Source organism: Bubalus kerabau, chromosome 5 (assembly GCF_029407905.1).
Source record: "Bubalus kerabau isolate K-KA32 ecotype Philippines breed swamp buffalo chromosome 5, PCC_UOA_SB_1v2, whole genome shotgun sequence".
Classification (NCBI taxonomy): domain Eukaryota; kingdom Metazoa; phylum Chordata; class Mammalia; order Artiodactyla; family Bovidae; genus Bubalus; species Bubalus kerabau.
Genome location: NC_073628.1, coordinates 50,920,569 through 50,935,333, shown reverse-complemented (window position 1 = coordinate 50,935,333; position 14,765 = coordinate 50,920,569). Strand labels below are relative to the sequence as shown.

General features: G+C 45.4%; 1 protein-coding gene across 11 annotated transcripts in view; it reads left to right on the top strand.

Annotated features, from left to right (window-relative positions):
* Positions 1-14,765, top strand: part of SMCO4 (single-pass membrane protein with coiled-coil domains 4) — a 77,601-nt gene that overhangs the window by 50,095 nt on the left and 12,741 nt on the right. The window contains exon 1 of one of the 11 annotated variants that reach the window (XM_055581646.1): positions 3,831-3,849. The exons of the other annotated variants lie outside the window; for them this stretch is intronic. The gene's annotated coding sequence lies outside the window, so the exon portion shown is untranslated. Of the gene's footprint in view, positions 1-3,830; positions 3,850-14,765 lie in introns of those variants that run through there. 11 annotated transcript variants of the gene reach the window in all.

Below are 14,765 nucleotides of genomic sequence, written 5' to 3'. Positions count from 1 at the left end.
AGAATCTATAGAACAAGTCAAAACATAAGAATAATAAATGTTTTTCTTGAGTCACTGCTGTCAGAGTTCTTTCCCTCGCTGGGAGTCACAGCCCACCTCACCTCCCTATGATGCCCTCCAGCACTCTGCTGATCTCTGGACCTGCTGTGTGGGCAGCTCAGAGTCTAATCTGGTCCTACTCCTGTGTGTTCTTGCCTCCAGTGTCCACAGCTATCAGAACTAGTGTGTTTGCTTTTGTGGGAGCTCTCAATGGCCTTCATGTATTCCATAGACACAGAGAGGGGTTCTGGCAGCACCAGGTACTCAGGGGGGTTGGCGGCTAGGGCAGCAGGAAATACAGTGCTCTAGAAGGGTATGGCGACCAGTATTGGACAGTATGCTCCAGTGTTCTTGCCTGGAGAGCCCCCTGACAGAGAAGCCTGGCAGGCCACGGTCCACAGGGCTGCAAAGCGTCGGACATGACTGATGTGACCCTGCACGCGTATACGAAAGGCTTATTTTGCCTCTGGCAGCTCTGCCCCAGTGAGGGTTGAGCATGAAGGTGGTGCAGCTGCTTGGCTTGTGGGGACTCTGGTGGCATCAAGTGTGCAGGGACACGGATTGCCTCTACTGCAGGAGTTACGGCCCTATCAGAGTCTTTTTTCCAGCCTCTTATATCTGGTGATCAGAAGGCCTCTTTGGCCAGTCTTTATCCGTAGCTCCAGCCATTCAAGCACTTAGAGGGCTCCCTTGACTGGGGTCCTTCTCTGTTGTTCAGTGTATCAGACACATAGAGGGGCCCCCTGCCTGGGGTCCTACTCTGTAGATCGGTGCATCAGTCATTTAAAGGGGCACCCTGAGAGGGATCCTACCCTGTAGTTCAGTGCATCAGGCGTTTGATGGGCCAGCCTCTCTATTGTTCTCCTACAGATGCTGGTGTGTGGGGAGAGAGGCCATGGTGATGGCTCCAGCCCCTACGCGTACTCAGCAGTATCACCTTGCTTCCATGGTGCCTGGCTTTCCTCCACCTGCATTTCCCACCACGATCTCCTCCCTCACATCCCCTGATCCGTCTCTCCGCAGTCAACAGCAGCCCTCTCCCTGGGATTGCTCCACGATCCCTAAACTCCAGCTCCCAGCTGCTGCGCCTTCTAGGGGACCTGCATCCCTATCCAGGGTGTGCATGCCTGTGGCAAGGACTGTCTGATTCCCATTCCACTTAGGCTGCCACAGCTCAGCTGTTTGACTCTCAGCTTTAAATGTTTCTCCTCTGACTCAGACAATTGCCCCGATGTGGGGATTGACCCCTGCTTCAGTTCCCCCACCTGCCAAGGGCAGGTCCAGTCCTACTAACACTCCTGTTTTTCCCCTAGTTCCTTTGTCCTACCGAGTTTTGCGTGGGTCTACATATTCTTTCCGCTGGTCAGGTCCTCCTGCCTGTCTCAGCTGGTGTTCTGCACGCACTTCTGTGTCTGAAGGTGTGTTCCTGATGCATCCGTGGAGAGACATGTACTCCACGTCACCTACTCCTCCACCATCTTGTTCTCTCCTCTGAGTATACCTTTGATAGGAGTTAGTGAACTTGGCTGTCTCATGGGCCCCTCAAGCTTAATTGGTCCCGATTTTAACGCTTGGTCCCCTTCTGCCACAGCCCCTTTCCAGCCTTCCCTTCCCCCCATCTCATTAAGGAGCACAACTGTTAGCTCACTTTTTCAGTCCAGAAACTAGGGAGTCATCTGTTATCCCTTACTTTTCTCTTCCTCCAAATTGCCGAGTCCGAGTGGTGCTTCCGAAGCAGGTCTTGAATTCATCTGCTACCTTTCCTTGTGTGTCTCCCAGGTTGCTGACGTCATTGTTTGCCTGGGTCACTGCAAAGGCCCTTGAACTGGTTGTCCTGCTTCTACTTTTCCTCCATTTCGCTCACCATGTTGGAGCCAGGGGATCTTTAGCAATGCTTGTCTCATCATTCACTTCTTTCTCAAAGCTTCAGTGACCTCCTCCCACACTGGGATGGAGCCCATGCACTCAGCAGGGCCCGTGGAGGGGACTGCGAAGTCTGGGCCCTGGGCCTGGCTGAAGATGCCACAGCATTGTTGGCGTTGCATTGAAGTAGCTCGTGAGATGCTTTGACCTTTCACTTTTGACTTCCTGGGCAGATTGAAGTGACTCTGATTTTCCTAGTGCAATAAAATACCTGCTGGCTGGCCAAGGTACACTTAGGGTGGATACAGAGTTCTGGGAGATGGTGAGTGCTTTGTTCCTCAAACCCCAGAATATCAACCCTATCAACGCTTAGAACACAGAAGTGGACCACTATTTCATTTGAAGCCTTGATAAGTAAATAATCAATATATAGTTAACAAAAAATTTAAAACCTAATATTGTGCTATTCTCCAAGTGCTCCTCCCCCAAATATTTTCACATAAAAATGTGCACAACGTTTTAGCTCAGGAAATCACGAATGAAACTTGGTTCCAGGCCAGTAGAAGAAAAGACTGACTTTCTACAAGGGAAAAAAAAGAGACAGACAAAATACCAGTACACAGCTTTTCTTTTTATACACATTTCTCCTCTTATGATGCCTACTTGCTTTCTTCCCTTTCACCTTTGAACTTTGCGTGTGTGTGTGTGTGTGTGTGTGTGTAGCCATGTGTGTAGCCACCTGAAAAGTGGGTTCTGTCTGAGTCCAGTGACACTCTCCATTCTCCTCGAGCCTTTCAATCAAGGTAATGGGAATTACTGAAATTCCAGCTTTATTTGTGGTGCACTTTGGCCTCAAATTAGGACAACTTTTCTGTGACCTTGAGTTTGGAATTTTTTCTAGTACCAGTTGGATGAATACTGTGGTGAGCTGCAAGCAGAGATTATAACATAATGGGAATAGCAGATGAGGGCTCTTAGTGCAGCGTGGTGATCGCTGGGGTGCAGTTTGTCCCCAGATGTCATGGGAGCACAGAGATGAGCCCCCCACTCACCTCAGGGCCTGGGGAGTCATGAAATGCTTTCAGGAGTGTGTGACCCTTGAGCTGAGTCTCGAAGGAGGAATTTGCCAACTGGAAGGGTGGCTGGGAGAAAAGAGGTGTATGAGGGTATTTCAGATAACTGCATGAGTGGAGGCCTGGGAGGTCAGCAAGGGGGTGGCATGCCCAGAGGGCTCAAGGAGGATGAATAGCCACTGTGGTTAGAGGCATGGACTGGGCTGGGGGCTGAAAGGTGGGCAAGGGTTAGATCATTCTACAGAATGTCCCCATGGGGCTTTACACAAGGGAGATCCTGGAGGTTTGATTTTACAGTAGGGATTCTATAGTCTGGGTCTTTACTTAAAAGGTTTCTCCTGGATGGCAGGGATCTGATTCAGACATGCAGTTTCTTTCAGCCGTTCCTAAGGGTGTGGGTCTCAGAATTCCACAGACTTCCAAGTTGAAGGTATAACTGCAGGCTGTCTACTTTTGATCACAAGGATGTCATTAAAAGCTACTGAAATGCGATTGGTGTTAAGTTGCAGTCTGACCTCCGTGTCCTTAGGTTCTCCATTGGTAACTCTAATCAGCCTTGGATCAAAAATATTTGAGGAAAAAAAAAATTCCAGAAAGTTCCAAAAAGCAAAAGTTGAATTTGTCACATACAACAACTAATTACATATCATTTACATTATGTTAGGTATTACAAGGAATCTAAAGATGATTTAAAGTATATGGGAGGCTGTGCCATAGTTTACATGCAAATACTATGCCATTTTATACCAGGGACTTGGGTGCACATTGAAGACAGGGGTCCTGGAACCAACCCCCTGCAGATCCTGAGGGATGACTGTCCTGCCTGCTGGAGTTTCTGGATGAGTCCTTCACTTGGAGTCTAGTTCCTCACCATGTGAGCAGTCATGCGTTTCAGGTTCCCATAGAGCATGAACTTATACAGTTCGTAGAATTTCCCATAGATTTTTGCAAACAGCACTGTAATAAGAGTGTACTATTGCCAGCATCTTGAATTTGTGACAGTTTTTAATTGGTAGAAATCTAGATGTTTAATTATCAGTCACTGATAACTTGGCTTTCTCATTATTAGTTGGTTGATTGTTTACCTTAAAGTGTGAAGTGATGCCCTTTTACACCAGGAATGTGTTTTGGCTTATGAGTTTCCAACAGTTCAGTTAAGTTGCTCAGTCGTGTCTGACTCTGTGTGACCCCATGAACTGCAGCACGCCAGGCCTCCCTGTCCATCACCAACTCCTGGAGTTTACTCAAACTCATGCCCTTTGAGTCAGTGATGCCATAGACTTTAACACATGCATGCGACTTAAACGAGTCATCCGTGTGAAAAAGTGAAAGTGTTAGTTGCTCAGCCATGTCCGACTTTTTGCAATTCCATGCCCTGTAGCCTGTCAGGCTCCTCTGTCCATGGAATTCTCTAGGCAAGAATACTGGAGTGGATAGCCATTCCCTTCTCCAGGACATCTTCCCGACCAAGGGATCAAACTGGGTGATGTGCCTTGCAGGCAGAGTCTTGACTGTCTGAGCCACCAGGGAATGAGTCATCCATACCTTAAATGTGTACATCTCCTGCATTTGCTTCTATAGTGATTCTTCACAACTACTACTGCATATGTTTTGCTCAGAAGGGGAAAGTGTGTGGAGGGGGTCCACACCCATCCATGGGCAGTGATTTTAGAGAAATTTAGTAATGTTTGTACTACTTAGGGCTTGAGAAAGTAGCAAGGTAAGGCAGGGAAACAGAGATTAGGCTGTTGCAAAAATCTGCATGAACCAGACAAGGGCCTAACCTACTGCTAGTGGGGATGGAGCAGGAGAATGTGTTGAGAGATGTTTAGAAAAGGGATTAGTAGGTCTGTTTTGTCAAAAGTTTTACTTTCCTTTTAGGCTCAAAGGATTCATTAACAAAAGAAACCACTCGTTACATACATAAACAATTTCAGTTTTTTGTAGAAGATTATTTGACTTAATTCCAATATGCATTAGTTAAAAGAAAAGAAATAGAAACAATAGAAATAGCAGCATAAACATTACCAAATTGGGCCCACCTATATCCAGACTTCAGCAGTGCTGGAAAGGCCCTCATTAACAGCAATCTGGGGTCAGCAATTGGAAAAGGGTTCCCAGGTGGTGTGTCATCCCCTGGGTGACATTTCAAATTGCAGTTTTGTGGGCTCCTGTTTGTAAATCACAGGCTTCAAACTGATGACATCGTAAGTTTTCATGCAAAAACTCAGCTGTGGTTTTACACTGTAACCATTTTACAATGTTCATTTCAGTTTGTGAGTCATAGGATTTCCTTATACCCTGGGGGACTGGCCAGACCTCCAGAGACTCAAAAATTCCAAGACCCACTCCCTTTCTTACCTGAAGTGTTGCCTGACTTGCTGTGTTTGAAGGCAGGCAGGGAATCTGGGCAGTGTCCAGGAAGGTCAGAGGCCCGCTGTCCTGCTTTGAAGCCTGAACAAGACTTCCTCCATTTTAATTTCCCTAACATAGGTCTTGGGGGATAATTTGATACAAGGAATTGGGGGAAGGGGAGGCATCCAAAAACCCCCCAAACTTCTGCCTTGGGTGACATTAGTAAGAGGAACAGGTTTAGACCATTCACTAAATGCTTACTGAACTTCTTCTGGTGGGGGAGGTGGACAAAAATGATGAACTCTTTAAAAAGAAAAATGAGTGGAGCAAAGAAGGGCTATTTTAAAGGTGTAGATGTAGGCAAAAGGGCACCTGATTTTGACTAAGGGGCTCAGACAGGCTTTCTTTTTTTTTTAGGTTCTCATTTCTCATATATATATATATATTTTTTTTTTAATATTATTTTTTAACTTTACAATATTGTATTGGTTTTGCCATATATCAACATGAATCCACCACAGATATACACGTGTTCCCCATCCTGAATCCTTCTCCATCCTCCCTCCCCATACCATCCCTCTGGGTCGTCCCAGTGCATCAGCCCCAAGCATCCAGTATTGTGCATCGAACCTGGACTGGTGACTCGTTTCATATATGATATTATACATGTTTCAATGCCATTCTCCCAAATCATCCCGCCCTCTCCCTCTCCCACAGAGTCCAAAAGACTGTTCTATACATCAGTGTCTCTTTTGCTGTCTCGTATACAGGGTTATTGTTACCATCTTTCTAAATTCCATATATATGCGTTAGTATACTGTATTGGTGTTTTTCTTTCTGGCTTACCTCACTCTGTATAATAGGCTCCAGTTTCATCCACCTCATTAGAACTGATTCAAATGTATTCTTTTTAATGGCTGAGTAATACTCCATTGTGTATATGTACCACAGCTTTCTTATCCATTCATCTGCTGATGGACATCTAGGTTGCTTCCATGTCCTGGCTATTATAAACAGTGCTGCGATGAACATTGGGGTACACGTGTCAGACAGGCTTTCTCATCTGTGTGTGAGTAAAGCTGGCCGAGATGAGAAGCTGTGAGCATGAGAGCATGTGGGCTCTTTCTGTCACCACGTCAGGGGTGCTGGATGCCACCCAGGGGACTGGGCAGTGTTGCCGCTGGGTAGATTTTACACAGCAGCCTGGTTTACTGATGCCTTTTTCAAGATATTTGGACTTTGTCAGTGGTCAGGACCTGCAGTGAAGCACAAACAACGGGCTTGGAGATGTTGCTGTGGGTCTGTAGCATCCGCTTTGGTGTGATTTTCTGGCCTTCTCTGCTCCTCCTCTCGCTCACTGGCCATCAGGTGCCCATGGGCCCACATTGTGGTGCTGCAAAGGTGCCGTCTGTTCAGGCCCTCCTGCCCTGGTTCTGCTCAAGTCTCACTCCCGCCTCTCCTTGAGGCCTCTGCTGTCTAATCAGATACAGGCCCCTGTAACACTGTTAGTATTACAGTGTGCCCTCTGCTGTCACCTTATGCTGCTTTATCTTTCTTCACAGCACTTCACTCCTTGACATGCTATGTATTGATTTGTCTCTTGTCCATCTGCCTTTTCTGGAATGTGTGTTCCATCAGAGCTGGAACTTTGTGTTGTTCATGATTCCATCTCCACTGCCTCATGCATCCAGGTGAATCAGTGACTGTCGAGATGGACTGGTCAGTTCATCTGTCTGTATGTGTAGATGAGCAGGGCCTGGCATGCAGTAGGTGCCTGCTAAGTGCTTGATGGAATAAACTGGTAAGTGAGTGACTCTATGTGTCATTAGCTACTCCCCAGCACTTAGGTGCCCAGCAAGTGTCTGTTGAAAAGACAAGTGGTCTAGAGAGCTTGCCCGTCTCTCTCTGAGTCTGGCCCTCTGTGGGGTTAGCCCCAATGACTGTGTTTGAGAAGAGCCCTGGCATATCGTCTTGGGTGCATGTGGTTGCAGTTGTTCTTTGCATCTGATATTTCAGTCAATGCCTCAGTCTCTCTCAGTATGTCTGCCATCAGCCAGGTGCTGCAATTAACTTGCTGTGATTTAGCATAGAGATGAATTTTTCATTTTAAAAATGCCACAAACAACTGGTGCTGGTGATACGTTGGTTGTCAATGAAGCTCATGCCTAAGAGAACACGAGGATGGTGTCCTGTGTCTAGGAGAGAAGGGCTGGTAGCCCGCGCCTGGCTACAGAGTATGAGGGAGCCAGAGGCATTCTGGCAGACTTGGGGTTCCACACGTCCAAGGTGCTGCCCATCATGTGGTCAGAGCCTTGGGGTGAGTGTGGGTCCTGTTTTACCCACAGGTTTGAGGGAAACAACATTTAAAGAATATTGCACAGGACTGGGGAAACAGACTCTTGGAGGGCACAAACAAAACCTTGTGTGCACCAGGACCCAGAGACTCCACAGAGACTGAGCCAGAACTGTGTTTGAGTGTCTCTTGTGGAGGTACGGGTCAGCAGTGGACTGCCACAGGGGCTCTGTGTGCAGCAGACCTAGGTCATACAGCCTGTGGCATAAGCCCTCTTGGAGGAGGTCACCATTAACCCTGCCATAGAGCCAGCAGTAGGTGCCCGATATGCTACTGGAGATCAGTGGAGAAACAACTCCGGAAAGAATGAAGGGATGGAGCCAAAGCAGAAACAATACCCAGCTGTGGATGTGACTGGTGATAGAAGCAAGGTCCGATGCTGTAAAGAGCAATATTGCATAGGAACCTGGAATGTCAGGTCCATGAATCAAGGCAAATTGGAAGTGGTCATACAAGAGATGGCAAGAGTGAACGTCGACAGTCTAGGAATCAGCAAACTCAAATGGACTGCAGTGGGTGAATTTAACTCAGATGACCTTTATATCTACTACTGCAGACAGGAATCCCTCAGAAGAAATGGAGTAGCCATCATGGTCAACAAAAGAGTCTGTAATGCAGTACTTGGATGCAGTCTCAAAAACGAAAGAATGATCTCTGTTCATTTCCAAGGCAAACCATTCAATATCACAGTAATCCAAGTCTATGCCCCAACTGGAGAAGGCAATGGAAACCCACTCCAGTACTCTTGCCTGGAAAATCCCATGGACTGAAAAGCATGGTGGACTGCAGTCCATGGGGTCCATAGGAGTCGGACACGACTGAGCGACTTCACTTTCACTTTTCATTTTCATGCATTGGAGAAGGAAATGGCAACCCACTCCAGTTTTCTTGCCTGGAGAATCTCAGGGACAGGGGAGCCTGGTGGGCTGCCATCTATGGGGTCGCACAGAATTGGACACGACTGAAGCAACTTAGCAGCAGCAGCAGCATGCCCAAACTAGTAACGCTGAAGAAACTGAAGTTGAATGGTTCTATGAAGACCCACAAGACCTTTTAGAACTAACACCCAAAAAAGATGTCCTTTTCGTTATAGGGGTCTGGAATGCAAAAGTAGGAAGTCAAGAAACACCTGGAATAACAGGCAAATTTGGCCTTGGAATACGGAATGAAGCAGGGCAAAGACTTAAGAGTTTTGCCAAGAAAATGCACTGGTCATAGCAAACACCCTCTTCCAACAACACAAGAGAAGACTCTACACATGGACATCACCAGATGGTCAACACCGAAATCAGACTGATTATATTCTTTGCAGCCAAAGATGGAGAAGCTCTCTATACAGTCAACAAAAACAAGACCAGGAGCTGACTGTGGCTCAGATCATGAATTCCTTATTACCAAATTCAGACTCAAATTGAAGAAAGTAGGGAAAACCACAAGACCATTCAGGTATGACCCAAATCAAATCCCTTATGATTATACAGTGGAAGTGAGAAATAGATTTAAGGGCCTAGATCTGATAGATAGAGTGCCTGATGAACTATGAAATGAGGTTCGTGACATTGTACAGGAGACATGAATCAAGACCATCCCGATGGAAAAGAAATGCAAAAAAGCAAAATGGCTCTCTGGGGAGGCCTTACAAATAGCTGTGAAAAGAAGAGAAGTGAAAAGCAAAGGAGCAAAGGAAAGATATAAACATCTGAATGCAGAGTTCCAAAGAATAGCAAGAAGAGATAAGAAAGCCTTCCTCAGCAATCAATGCAAAGAAATAGAGGAAAACAACAGAATGGGAAAGACTAGAGATTTCTTCAAGAAAATTAGAGATACCAAGGGAACATTTCATGCAAAGATGGGCTCGATAAAGAACAGAAATGGTATGGACCTAACAGAAGCAGAAGAGATTAAGAAGAGGTGGCAGGAATACACAGAAGAACTGTACAAAAAAGATCTTCATGTCCCAGATAATCACGATGGTGTGATCACTGACCTAGAGCCAGACATCCTTGAATGTGAAGTCAAGTGGGCCTTAGAAAGCATCACTACGAACAAAGCTAGTGGAGGTGATGGAATTCCAGTGGAGCTATTTCAAATCCTGAAAGATGATGCTGTGAAAGTGCTGCACCCAATATGCCAGCAAATTTGGAAAACTCGGCAGTGGCCACAGGACTGGAAAAGGTCAGTTTTCATTCCAATCCCAAAGAAAGGCAATGCCCAAGAGTGCTCAAACTACCGCACAATTGCACTCATCTCACATGCTAGTAAAGTAATGCTCAAAATTCTCCAAGCCAGGCTTCATCAATACGTGAACCGTGAACTTCCTGATGTTCAAGCTGGTTTTAGAAAAGGCAGAGGAACCAGAGATCAAATTGCCAGCATCTGCTGGATCATTGAAAAAGCAAGAGGGTTCCAGAAAAACGTCTATTTCTGCTTTATTGATTATGCCAAAGCCTTTGACTGTGTGGATCAAATAAACTGTGGAAAATTCTGAAAGAGATGGGAATACCAGACCACCTGATCTGCCTCTTGAGAAATTTGTATGCAGGTCAGGAAGCAACAGTTAGAACTGGACAGGGGACAACAGACTGGTTCCAAATAGGAAAAGGAGTATGTGAAGGCTGTATATTGTCACCCTGTTTATTTAACTTATATGCAGAGTACATCATGAGAAACGCTGGGCTGGAAGAAGCACAAGCTGGAATCAAGATTGCCGGGAGAAATATCAATAACCTCAGAAATGCAGATGACACCACCCTTATGGCAGAAAGTGAAGGGGAACTCAAAAGCCTCTTGATGAAAGTGAGAGTGGAGAGTGAAAAAGTTGGCTTAAAGCTCAACATTCAGAAAACGAAGATCATGGCATCCGGTCCCACCACTTCATTGGGAAATAGCTGGGGAAACAGTGGAAACAGTGTCAGACTTTATTTTTTTGGGGCTCCAAAATCACTGCAAATGGTGACTGCAGCCATGAAATTAAAAGATGCTTACTCCTTGGAAGGAAAGTTATGACCAACCTAGATAGCATATTCAAAAGCAGAGACATTACTTTGCCTACAAAGGTTCGTCTAGTCAAGGCTATGGTTTTTCCTGTGGTCATGTATGGATGTGAGAGTTGGACTGTGAAGAAGGCTGAGCGCTGAAGAATTGATGCTTTTGAACTGTGGTGTTGGAGAAGACTCTTGAGAGTCCCTTGGACTGCAAGGAGATCCAACCAGTCCATTCTGAAGGAGATCAGCCCTGGGATTTCTTTGGTAGGAATGATGCTGAAGCTGAAACTCCAGTACTTTGGCCACCTCATGCGAAGAGTTGACTCATTGGAAAAGACTCTGATGCTGGGAGGCATTGGGGGCAAGAGGAGAAGGGGATGACAGAGGATGAGATGGCTGGATGGCATCACTGACTCGATGGATGTGAGTCTGAGTGAACTCCGGGAGTTTGTGATGGACAGGGAGGCCTGGCGTGCTGCGATTCATGGGGTCGCAAAGTGTCGGACACAACTGAGTGACTGAACTGAACTGAGAGCCACCAGAACTTACACAGGACTGGGGAAACAAACTCTTGGCAGGCACAAACGATACCTTGTGCACACCAGGACCCAGCAGAAAGGAGCCGTGACCCCACAAGAGACTGAGCCAGACTTGCCCATGAGTGTCCAGGAGTCTCTGGCGGAGGCGTGGTCGGCGGTGGCCTGGTGCAGGGTTAGGGACACGGAGTGCAGCAGTGCATGCACAGGACCTTTTGAAGGAGGTCATTATCTTCATTTTCTCCACCATAGTTGGCCTCAGGTCAAACAACAGGGAGGGAACACAGCCCTGCCCATCAACAGAAAATTGGATTAAAGATTTACTGAGCATGGCTCCACCCATCAGAAGAAGACCCAGTTTCCCCATCAGGAAGCTTCCATAAGCCTCTTATCCTTATTCATCAGAGGGCAGGAAGAATGAAAACCACAATCACAGAAAACTAATCAAACTGATCACATGGACCACAGCCTTGTCTAATTCAATGAAACCATGAGCCATGCCATGTAGGGCCACCCAAGACAGACAGGCCATGGTGGAGAATTCTGACAGAATGTGGTCCACTGGAGAAGGGAATGGCAAACCACTTCAGTACTCCTGTCTTGTGAACCCCATGAACAGTATGAAAAGGCAAAAAGGTATGACATTGAAAGATGAGCTCCCCAGGTTGGTAGGTGCCCAATAAGTTACTGGAGAAGAGTGGAGCAATAACTCCAGAAAGAATGAAGAGACGGAGCCAAAGCAACACCATCACCCAGTTGTGGATGTGACAGGTGATGGAAGTAAAGTCCGATACTGTAAAGAGCAATATTGCATAGGAACCTGGAATGTTAGGTCCATGAAATCAAGGTAAATTGGAACTGGTCAAACAGGAGATGACAAGAGTGAACATCGACATTTTAGGAATCAGTGAACTAAGATGGACTGGAATGGGTGAATTTAACTCAGATAACCACTATATCTATTACTGTGGGCAAGAATCCCTTAGAAGAAATGGAGTTGACCTCATAGTTAACAAAAGAGTTCAAAATGCAGTACTTGGATGCAATCTCAAAAACAAGAGAATGATCTCTGTTCATTTCCAAGGCAAACCATTCAGTATTACAGTAATCCAAGTCTATGTAATGCTGAAGAAGCTGAAGTTGAACAGTTCTATGAAGACCTACAAGACCTTCTAAAACTAACACCCAAAAAAGATGTCCTTTTCATTATAGGGGACTGGAATGCAAAAGTAGGAAGTCAAGAGATATCTGGAGTAACAAGCAAATTTGGCCTTGGAGTACAGAATGAAGCAGGGCAAAGGCTAACAGAGTTCTGCCAAGAGAACGTACTGGTCATAGCAAACACCCTCTTCCAACAACACAAGAGAAGACCCTACACGTGGACATCACCAGATGGTTAACACCTAAATCAGACTAATTATATTCTTTGCAGCTAAAGATGGAGAAGCTCTACACAGTCAGCAAAACAAGACCAGGAGCTGACTGTGGCTCAGATCATGAACTCCTTATTGCCAAATTCAGACTGAAATTGAAGAAAGTAGGGAAAACCACTAGACCATTCAGATATGACCTAAATCAAATCCCTTATGATTATACAGTGGAAGTGACAAATAGATTCAAGTGATTAGATCTGATAGACAGAGTGCCTGAAGACCTATGGACGGAGGTTCATGACATTGTACAGGAGACAGGGATCAAGACCATCCCCAAGAGAAAGAAATGCAAAAAGGCAAAATGATTGACTGAGGAGGCCTTACAAATAGCTGTGAAATGAAGAGAAGAGAAAAGCAAAGGAGAAAAGGAAAGATATACCCATCTGAATGCAGAGTTCCAAAGAATAGCAAGGAGAGATAAGAAAGCCTTCCTCAGTGATCAGTGCAAAGAAATAGAGGAAAACAATAGAATGGGAAAGACTAGAGATCTCTTCAAGAAAATTAGAGATACCAAGGGAACATTTCATGCAAAGATTGGCACTTTTATAAAGGACAGAAATGGTATGGACCTAACAGAAGCTATTAAGAAGAGGTGGCAAGAATACACAGCAGAACTGTACAAAAAAGATCTTCATGACCCAGATGATCATGATGGTGTGATCACTCACCTAGAGCCAGACATCCTGGAATGTGAAGTCAAGTGGGCCTTAGGAAGCATCACTACAAACAAAGCTAGTGGCGGTGATGGAATTCTGGTTGACTTATTTCAAATCCTAAAAGATGATGCTGTGAAAGTGCTGTACTCAACATGCCAGCAAATTTGGAAAACTCAGCAGTGGCCACAGGACTGTTAAAGATCAGTTTTCATTCCAGTCCCAAAGAATGGCAATGCCAAAGAATGTTCAAACTACACACACACACACACACACACACACACCACACACACACACAATTGCACTCATCTCACACGCTAGTAAAGTAATGCTCAAAATCCTCTAAGCCAGGGGTATGTGAACCATGAACTTCCAGATGTTCAAGCTGGATTTAGAAAAGGCAGAGGAATCAGAGGTCAAATTGCCAACATCCATTGGATCATAGAAAAAGCAAGAGAGTTCCAGAAAAACATCTGCTTTGTTGACTATGCCTAAGCCTTTGACTGTGTGGATCACAACAAACTGTGGAAAATTCTTGAAGAGATTGGAATACCAGACCACCTTACCTGCCTCCTGAGAAATCTGTATGTAGGTTAAGAAGCAACAGTTAGAACTGGACATGCAACAACAGACTGGTTCCAAATTGGGAAAGGAGTATGTCAAGGCTGTTTATTGTCATCCTGCTTATTTAACTTATACACAGAGTACATCATGCGAAATACTGGGCTGGATGAAGCATAAGCTGGAATCAAGATTACTGGGAGAAATATCAATAACTTCAGATATGCAGATGACCCTACCCTTATGGCAGAAAGCGAAGAAGAACTAAAGAGCCTCTTGATGAAAGTAAAAGAGGAGAGTGGAAAAGTTGGCTTAAAACTCAGCATTCAGAAAACTAAGATTATGGCATCCGGTCCCATCACTTATGGCAAATAGATGGGGAAACAATGGAAACAGTGACAGACTTTTATTTTTTTGGGCTCAAAAATCACTGTAGATGGTGACTGCAGCCATGAAATTAAAAGACGCTTCCTCCTTGGAAGAAAAGCTATGACCAAACTAGACAACATATTAAAAAGCAGAGACATCACCTTGCAGACAAAGGTCAGTCCAGTCAAAGCTATCGTTTTTCCAGGGGTCATGTATGGATGTGAGATTTGGGCTACAAAGAAAGCTGAGTGCCGAAGAATTGATGCTCTTGATCTGTGGTGTTGGAGAAGAGTCTTGAGAGTCCCTTGGACTGCAAGGAGATCCAACCAGTCCATCCTAAAGGAAATCAGTCCTGAATATTCATTGGAAGGGCTGATGCTGATGCTGAAGCTCCAGTACTTTGGCCTCCTGATGAGAAGAATGGACTTCTTGGAAAAGACCCTGATGCTGGGAAAGATTGAAGGTAGGAGGAGAAGGGACGACAGAGGATGAGATGGTTGGATAACATCACTGACTCAATGGACATGAGTTTGAGCACGCTTCCGG